We start from the raw sequence: 10,583 nt of genomic DNA on the forward strand, positions 1-10,583 counted from the left end.
CCAGACAAGGCTGAGAAGCTGCTCGTGACAGTTGGCGTAGTCGGCAGGATACGGAAGAAGAGCTCCGGAGCAGGTAAATATAACCCACATGGCAATGCACAATTTCTTCTACTGAAAACCTAGAATGACCGTGATCGTCCGGCGTCTAGGCTGAAGGTGGAATGAAAGGGGAGTGCCCCCACCAAAATCCTTAGGAGGACGGTGGTCCCTGTGCATGGGGTGGCTTAAGGAAAGGATAGAAAATTGGGCACTATATAGCTGGCATCAGGGAATAAGTCAGATACCTTATAAGATAGAAACAAACGGGTTTATTGCTTGGAAAATTCATATAGCTAAACTGAGGATCCTCTTAAAAATAGCAACATGGGCTTCAAGGAAGTAATAAAAAGATTTAGGCAGAAATGTAGAATAGGAGAACTAAAGCTCGAGCAAAAGGAATTAAAATCTCAATCGCCATGGCGAGGTATTGAAAGAATTGTTCAGGCAAAGATGCCTGAGTTCCAGAAAGGAACCACAGTTGAAGTAACATTAAGTAATCCTCAGACCGTCAAGCCCATAATGGAACGGGCTGACAAGAAAGAAATCCCGGGAATATTATGTAAAATTATAGATGATATAGATGATGACAGGCTAAGAGGCAAAAGGTTAGTAAAAGAAGCCCTTAAAAATGGAAGTAATAACCCATTTTTGAAAGATATATTGAACCAACTGGAAGCTCCTGATAAGGCCAGCATGCCAGTTTCAGTAATTAAAACATCCACACCCGGACGGGGACGCCCAGATGGGTTGGAACAAGTTATTGAAACTAGGGACTTAACTAGACCTGAAATGGTTCAGTTAAGGCAAGATTTTTCACAGAAAGGTCAGACCGACGGAGACTTTTTGTTTACAATTCATAGTAAGGGAGGCGAGTCTATAAGACTCGCAGGCAAGGAGATGCAGGTGGTTAATATCCAGATAGACAATCCGAGTGTTGCGGACACTTTGGCAAAGATTATACAAGAGGAACCTGACAGGGTGCGCACACTTTGGGATTGGATTGCAATAGCCTGGGCAGAGGCCATCCCACATATAGATTGGGGTGTCTTTGAAGGCCAGGTACAGTGGAAGAATCCCAGTGAAGGGATTAAGATAGTAAAGAAGTTAGCTATTTTTAGCAAAATTTATAATCAGTTTCAAGGATCCCCTTTAAGTGCTCACTTAACAGCCGCGCTTAGGAGAATAATTATAAAAGGGGCACCAGAACAGCATAGAATGATGTTGGCAACCATGCTAGCTGGAGCCAACACCCTATGGGATGTAGTTGAGTTCTTAAAGCAACATCGAGAATTACAACAAGAACACAAAATGTCATTTCAAGCTGCAATGACATTTCAAGCTAAAGCCCGAAACCCAGTCTGTTTTCCAACAAATGGTAACGGAAATATTAAATGTTACCAGACAAAAAACTTCCGTTTGGGAGGCCCGCCTGGCCAGCGGAGCCTCCCAAGAAACAGAAATATGTTGGGAAATGGCAAAGACTGGAGAAAGGTGCGACCAGGACAAGCCTGGACACAAGGAAATGTTGCTGTAAACAACAGACAGATAGGAAGGAGAATGAACCCACAAAGGCCGGTACCGCGAGGAAGTCAGGTGCAGGGCCAAAGAAGAAGGTTTGGTTTAACAATGCAGAGGTTTGGAACACCCAGATGGCAAAACGGCCAGACACCCGGCAGTTCATACAATTAAAATTTATAGTTGATAATCAAGAATATACAGACTCCTTCCTGATAGATACGGGAAGCGAGGTAACAATAGTCAGAGATGATTTTGTAAATAATAAACCAGCTAAGGAAAAAGTTATAGTACAAGGAGTATCTGGACATAGTGCAGAAATGAGAAAAGAATGGGTAACATTTAAAATATATGATTTGGATTATACAATACAAGTATTGGTAGGCAAAGTTCCACATGGAGTATTAGGAATTCAGGAACTCAGGTTATTATATGGTGAATGGTTACCTTTGAAGAGATTGAAGTGCTTTGAAACAAAAATTTTAAGTCAAGTAAAGATTGATCCAGTAAAATTGCCCCATACTCCACCAGTATTTACTAAACAGTATCCTATTAAAGGAGGACATGAAGAGATTAGCACCACAATAAAGGAAATGTTGGAAAAAGATATAATAGAAAAGGCATCATCATTTAAATATAACAGTCCAGTATGGCCTGTTATGAAACCTAATGGCAAGTGGAGATTGACGGTAGACTATAGGAATATAAATAAAGTAACCCCCTCTATGCCAGGTACTCTCCCAGATGTAGAGTCCATTTATGCTCAAATTAGAAATTTTTCACCTACTTGTTTTTGTGCTATAGATTTGAGTGATATGTTTTTCGCTATCCCGTTAGATATTAAGAGTAGAGAATTGACTACATTCACTTGGGAATCAGTACAATATAGGTTTAAGAGGTTACCACAAGGATATAAAAATAGCCCAATTATAGCACATGTAACTTTACAAGAAACGTTAAAGGATTTTCAAGATAAAGGAACTACTAAGTTATGGTCATATGTAGATGATATATTAATTGCTGGGAAAGATATGACCGAGTTAAATAAGGTAAAGGACGAGGTAGTTACATTATTGAAGTCAAAAGGATGGTCCATCAATCCTGATAAAATTCAGGGTCCAGCCATGTCAGTTAAGTATCTGGGGGTGGTGTGGACTACAGAAGGACCTAAGGTTCCGGATGCAGTGATAAATAAGATTTTGGCTTTACAGTCACCAAAAACCAAGACAGAGGCTCAGCAGGTGATGGGCATTTTGGGATATTGGAGATTACATATTCCATATTTGCAAATGATCCTGGCTCCAATACACAGGGTATGCAGGAAAGCTGCGGACTTTGTATGGGGACCGGAACAGAAAAAGTCATTAGAATTGGCTAAGGAATATGTTCAGACATATACCCAATTGTATGTACCTCAACCTGGTGAAGAAATTATAATTGATATAATATATGCCAATGACTTTGGAAATTGGGGCATATATACTAAAAATAATAGTCAGACTAAACCAGTTGGGTTTTACTCCAAAAGATTTCCTTTTTCCGAAAACAAGTACTCTTTCTTTGAAAAAACAGTGTGGACAGCTTATACGGCGGTACAGAGTCTAGGTTTTGTTTTAACTAATAGAGTAGTTACATTAAGAACTCAGATACCAATTTTGGATTGGGTACGAACTAAGGAGGAAGACTTTAGAGGTTTACCCATGGAACAAAAAGTGTTGAAATGGAAATGGTATTTGTTGACTATACTTAATGATGCAACAGTGTCAGGGACTAATAAGACATTAAGGTTATCAGAATTAGTTTTTGCTCAGCCTATGGTAGAAGTACCAATAGAGGTTAAACAACCAAAGACACAACCTATTGGAAGATGGGGGGCAGTTGCTTCTCATAAAAATGCATGGTTCACAGATGGATCAAGTAAAGTAGTAGGAAATATCACTAAATGGAAAGCTGTGGCATATCGACCAAGTGATAATAAGATCTTAGTGAAGGAAGGCTCGGATGCCTCAGCACAGTTAGCAGAGCTCTGTGCAATAAAATTGGCCGTTGAACAATCTATCCATGAAAAGAAAAAGTATATACACGTTTTTTCGGACTCATGGGCAGTTTGTAATGGTATTGCCATATGGTCTGCAAAGTGGAAGGAATCTGATTATAAAATTAATGGAAAAGATGTATGGGGAATACATATTTGGAAATTCCTTGCGGAGGCACCTATACATGTAAAGATAGCGCACGTTGATGCTCACACAGGACGTACAGATGAAATATCTAAATTTAATGATGTGGCAGACAAATTGAGTAAATTTGATTCCGAAGGGCTAAAATTGGTGAATAAGGCCCCTTGGAAAATATTAGATAAAACAGATACAAAGATTCGGTTGAAACGTGACCCAAATTGGCATATAAAACTTCCTGAATTGAATGCTGATATTTCGGAGGATGAAATCCGAAAATTGCATAAGGAATTGGGACACATTGGAACACATGGGATGTTCCAGTGGTTCCAAGGAAGAAATATAAAAGTCACCTGGGGGGCATGTAAGCGTGCGATATCTGGATGTGAATTATGCGCATCCTCGGTACAACGCTTCCGAAGGGATCCACCCCATAATAGGCCGTCACCAAGAGGATTTAATGAGAAGGTACAAATTGATTATATTGGTCCTTTGCAGAATGGAAAATATGTGTGTACTATGGTAGATTGTAGTACCGGATTGGGACATGCATGTGCAAGTAGACATGCAGATCAAAGCTCTACTATGAAAACTATTTGGAGCTGGTGTGCAGCATATGGATGTCCTTGGAATGTGACTTCTGATCAGGGTTCTCATTTTACTGGTAGAAATGTTCAGAAATTAGCTGACGTTTTAGGAATTAATTGGGATTTTCATTTGGCCTATAATCCACAAGCAGCAGGAAATATTGAAAGGTTCAATGGATTATTAAAGACTAAATTGTGGCAGATAGGACAAGATGTGCCATTTGACAAGGCAATACTGATTGCAGTTTTTGAACTTAATTCTAGGCAAAGACTGCACAGGAGATCACCCTTTGAGGAAACATTCCAAAAGGACATCGATGTGCAGGCAGACGGGGACCCAAAACCAGATAATATAAGACCATATAAGGTGTGGATACGTAACAGAAAAGATAACTCTGTGATTAAAGGTGAGATTGTATCACACGGACAAGGAAATACCCTATGGGTATCAACTGGAAAAGGGGACCTCAGATTAGTAAAAAGCCAAGATGTTGTCACTAGGTAAACGTTTGTGTGTTTGGTTTAACATATGCTTTATTATCCTGATTGTATATTCTTGCTTGTTTTTGGGTGGATATTTTTATTGTAACGAATGGCAGACAGCTCTTTTGAATGGTTCTACTTGTTTTATTAACGTGAATCATAAATTGTTGGCACGGGATTTGCTACCCTGTTATGTACTTAATTATACACTATGTTTCTGGTAATGGCACCTACGACTTTGTTACTTTTGCTATTTTTGCTACTTTTGATAGCCCTGCAGTTCTATTCAGTAATGGGAAATCAAACTACAACTCCCACTACTTTTACTACTGTAACTCCATATTATTTTGGTATCAGGAACATTAACCTGACCAAGCATTCTTACAAAGATTGGATCTTTAATTATATTAATTTTACTCATTCACTTCAAGAGTGTAATAATTCTTGTGCAGTAATACCACAATATTGGAGAAGTAACAAATTCCTACAAAATTTTACTGCTATTAGATACCTGTTTTATCATAATTATGCATTTTGCCACCATTATAACAAATACTCCGCACCTAAGGGGTGTGACCATTTTTGGGACATCAATACAGTTGGGGTATATAGCCCAATGTTTAGATCTAGTGCGGATGGAGGATATTCTAATAAATATGAAACTAACCCCCTCCGATGTCATCTGGTACCTGGGATTATGGATATGTGGTCTTATAAGCCACATTTTGTGTATTATTATAGGAAACTTGGAGGCAAACCTTTAGTTAAGAGCTATAATGCTACAGCAGCAGTGCTTAATAATCCAAACCTTACTGTATATACTTTTGAGGAGTCTACAGAAGAGAATGACTTTACATGTATAAAAGCAGCAGAAAAGGATGTTGCATCACTGCCTTTTCAGGTTTGGGTGTCCAACAAACAGAATGATTATAATTTATTCGATTATGAATATGAAGAATATGACTATTCTTCATATGATGATGGAGAGGAAGAAGGTTCTGATGAATTTACAACTACAACCCCACGAACAACTACGTTGGGGATAAATTTGTTGCCATATAATGATTCTAAGGAAATGTTGGATGAGTGGAAAGGATTGCCTAGACATTTACAAGGAGCTAGGCCATTGCCTAGATGGCCGCAAGTTTTAGTTGAACCCTACGGGTCATGGTGTCCAAAAGAGTTACAGCAGTATCTAGATTCCATGAGCACTAAACAAAGGAATATGTCTATATATATTGAAGATGTGCAAAGCAGAACTCATTTGAATTATACCCATTATGTATCTTGTGTAGCGGATTTTCCTAATTTACCTATATATGGAAAGTTCGAGATTCTACAGAATCCTGATAGATCCTTAGAAATATGGAACCAATCTTATCTTACTATAGATAATTGGTGGAAAGTCAATACCTTAGGTACCGCCACTTGGCGATCACCTGTTGTGTTGACCGACCCTTTACCACAGCCATTTACCCATAACTTGGTTAAACCATTGGCTACGCCTCCTAAAATAAAGGATAAAATCGGGTATGTTTGTATCCGTAGCATTTTTGGAGATATGCTTAACCGAACACAGGGACAAGCATTTATTGGTAGAGTTTGCTTCCCTGTTGATTCAACCTTCCTTAAGTGGTGCCAATATAGATATTATTATAAAATTGGTAATTATTCATCTGTAACTTATAAGATTCACACACAGGCCTGTAGGCTGGGTCCAGTTTACAGGACGACTGGGGTATTACATCCTGAATTTGGAATGTTTAATCACTCTGGATGGCTATTATTTGAAAACAAAACAAGGAGGTATGTCTTTAAAAATGCCAACAATGAATGGGACCTCTCAGAGATTGTGGATGGCCCGAAATTGGGACAGAAAGTGCATAGTCCAGGGTTACATGATTATAAATTCACCGTGGACGAATACATTGTTAACCAGACAGTGTGGAAAAACTACACACAATATTATAATATATTTAATTGGACATGGTGTTATAATTTTAGCAGACAAAATTGTGTACAGAATCCTCTTCATGCTGTATATTTGAATGCCTCTCATATGCATCTTGAGGTGAATAATACGTGGCATAGGTTTGATAATCAGTCCTGGCAACCTGTATTGGTTGTCACACCTAAGGATATTTTGGAAAAACACTTTTATAATGTTACATTTCTGCAGGTAGATTATACTTATAATGGATCCAAAGGAGAATCTTCAAAGTGGCCTTATTATAAATGCCAAGACTGTACCTTTAAGTTTTATGATAATTTCTTTGGGACTTTGATTCCCGTGTTTAATTTGAGTGATGACAAAATCAGAGTGAATGTCCATAATATGTCAATCCCGATGGGAGTTGATTCTAATTATGTGGACACTAAAAATGTTAGTTTAGCTATGGAAAGATCTATTTGCAGATGGTTTCCACATTCATGGCAATATGTGATTGGTATTCATAGGTCTATTATGCATAATGATTCCACGTACTATGATATTCCTCTTGATGTAAATATAACTGGAAATGTTTCCAAACATTATGAAGGTGGTAATGTTGTATTAGGCAATGAGGAAAAACAAACGAGGGATTATACTTTACATCCAACAGTATATTCTCTTGCATTTGTACCACCAGATTTGGATGAAGTTACTTTAGTGAATCACAAAACAGAAACTTACCTGGTAAATGCTGATGACTACTGGTCATTGAAGACTGGGTGCCCTAGAGCACAGCTCTGGGATACTATAATTAGATACCATGTGGATGTAGCAGATAGAAGAACTCTGAAATGGTGGTTGACACAAGGAATGGATTTCTCTACTTGGTCTAGTAAAATATATCCAGGAAAATTACCTTATTACTGGTATATGTTATTACCAGGAAGTGAAAATGAATGGAATCTCTATGATATTGTAACACATGATGTTTTACATAATAATACTGATGTGTTTGATGCACATGCAGGTAATCATATTATATATAGTACAAAGATGGATATGCAGAAATGCTACATGGAACCGACCTCTTTGAATCCTTGCTTAATTGATAGAGGAGGATTTAATGAAACCAAGGGATGGGTTACTGCCCATTTCCCAAGAGCGGTCCTCTTCCCACGCAAGGAAAAGGACGGTAATTTTATGAAGACTTTAGAGGCTCCAGGATTTTTACCTTTACTACATCAGCCAGTTAGATTTTTGATACAACCACAAGTACAGCCAATTGTGTTATGATTGTCTGTTAGTGATTTGTTGAAAGGTGAAACTGTATGTCCTTCTTTTGAGTCTACTGTGTTGCCAGATTTGTTTTATTCAGTTCAAAGAAATGCAGCAGGACGGAGACCTTTGCAGTTCGCAGCGATTGGCGCTTTCCTGGCCGGAGCAGCTTTGGGGGCAGCAATCGCTGGAGCAATGACGGAGGAACTTCGAGTGGAAATTTCAGCTCTGCGTGGACTTCAGAATAAACAGAACTTTGTTATCTCACAATTATCTAAAAATCTGCACTCCGCGTCCTTGCTTATGGAAAGACTTTCTGCAGAACAGGAACTTTTGAAACATCATGTTGATTCATTAAGTAAGGTGATCGAGACTATGGATGCATCATGGAATGTACGCATGAAACAATTGGAGGCAACTCAGGAGTGTGAACATCTGCAAGCAATGATCACCGCGGGATTAGAAGAAATAAGACTGTTATTTAGAACTGGCATAGGCATGGAAACTGCATCAGCTATAACCATATTAGATCCTACAAAGGATTCTTGGTGTGAAACTGGCGTCTGTATGATTAATTTATGGCAAATGTCAACATCTAAGGTTGTAATAGGATATCCAACTAAGGCTATACCGAAGAAAATTGGTAAAGATTGGATAATACCATTTGATAAGTTTTATTGGTTAAAATGGGACAATATGTCATATTATGTGCCTAGTGAAGCCACTTATGCGATAGGTAAAACAACTGTTATAGCATATGATCTTTTCTCAGATGAACCTAGGACTTCTGATATAACTATATCTATGCCTCAGGCTACTTTGTTAGATCTTGGGAATTTTAATATGTTGTCTTGTTATCCTGAACCATACATGGTTCAACGATGGCAAAACATTTCTTATAGTGATTCTTTGAGTCTGAATGCTGGTTGCCATATACATACTAATGTCATGATGATGGAACATATGAATTTGACCGTTCAGAAACATCTGTTTAGGAGTTTGAATTTTACTAACATGAGAAATGTACGAGTCCTGACTCAGGTGGTTTATTTGTCTAATCATACTTTTGGGTTACATACTTTTGTGCCCCAGCCACCTCTGTCGGAAGAATATAAACATATGATGAAGGCGACGGAGGCAGCCAAGTCCATTTATGCTTCATTAGGGAAGGAAATTGAGACAGTACATAACCAAACTACCGAACTTCTCCAAAGGTTTTCAGGTGAAACACATAAAGTTAAAATGTTAGTTGATTCCGGATACTTGATTCCGCATGACTTTCAGTATACTTATGATTGTAGTTTTGTAGGTTTCTTTAGAAAATTAGTTCATGCAGATATTAGTTGCATTATGAGATGGAACCCTTTCCATTGGCTTAAGGAAGGATTGCTATATGTATGTTGTTTTGTATTATTTGTATTATGTATTAAGGTTTGTTTAAAGATTAATAAGTCTGCAGGAAAGAAAACTTACATTAAAATGGATAAACTTCAACATTACAGGGACCATGAAACGAAAGGCACTAAGAAAATCAAATCCAAGAAGGAGAAGGACGGAAAGATCGAGGAATTATTCTGAACAGTTGCACTATGCAAATTGTCATCTTTGCATCGAATTTCATGTAAATACATGGTTTTTATATAGTGCATATACACTGTTTGGGCAGGAACGTTTTTCTCTTTTATGTAGACTAGTAACCTTACGCAGTGGACCATGGTGTCCACTGGATAGGACCTTGGAAGGCCAAGTGCCCTCTTTGTGTGTGTTTTTGAATCATGTTTGGAATTGTATTTCTGATAATAATTTGCATTGTGATGTTTATTGTAGATATAATATACATTTGTGTGTTAAGACTTTATTTGGATTGTTCACTGAAGTGATGAAGTCTGATCATGATTTATTAACCTTACACTCTAATGCAGGTGCTTTTTATGTTAATGGACTTATTTCACTTAACTATAATAGATCATTATTATTTGGTGATGCTGTATTGTGTAGAATCAATTCGCAATGCAGACAAAGGAATACATATGTTCCTAGATCTTTATTTGACATATGTTTAAGAAACATTTGTAAGCCTTACTTTATTAAATTATGGACTTATGTGGATTATCATCAACACTTACCTAAGATTGGTTAATATTATAGAATTTCTTGAGGAACTATGTCTGTGGACCAGATAATCATCAATCGGATATTAGGACGCAAGCTGAGGAACGACCTATTATTCAGGAAGGACCGGATGACTCCAATTCCGATGTTCTCTGAAAAAGATGTTAATTATCCATTTATGATAGTTCACAATTTGGTGATAGATTTGGATCTAGTAAAGGATTTGGATTTGGACATTTATTTACGATTGAAACAACTTTTCGTTCCAAGAGTGAAAGCTCCCTTCTGCTGTGAGTTTTGTGCTATGCTTCAGCCTTTTCTGCACTCCTGTGTGGTCGGTGGCTGCATGGATGCCGTGGATTGCATCTTCCAATCTGAAGATTGGTTTGGAGGGCCGCGACAGCCCATACGTTTCCCCGAGGACGGGCAACTTCCGAATGGACGACCTAAGACAGGGGACCG

This window comes from Marmota monax, unplaced genomic scaffold (genome assembly GCF_021218885.2).
Source record: "Marmota monax isolate L192 unplaced genomic scaffold, Marmota_monax_Labrador192_F-V1.1 WCK01_AAM20220418_F8-fsc00565, whole genome shotgun sequence".
Classification (NCBI taxonomy): domain Eukaryota; kingdom Metazoa; phylum Chordata; class Mammalia; order Rodentia; family Sciuridae; genus Marmota; species Marmota monax.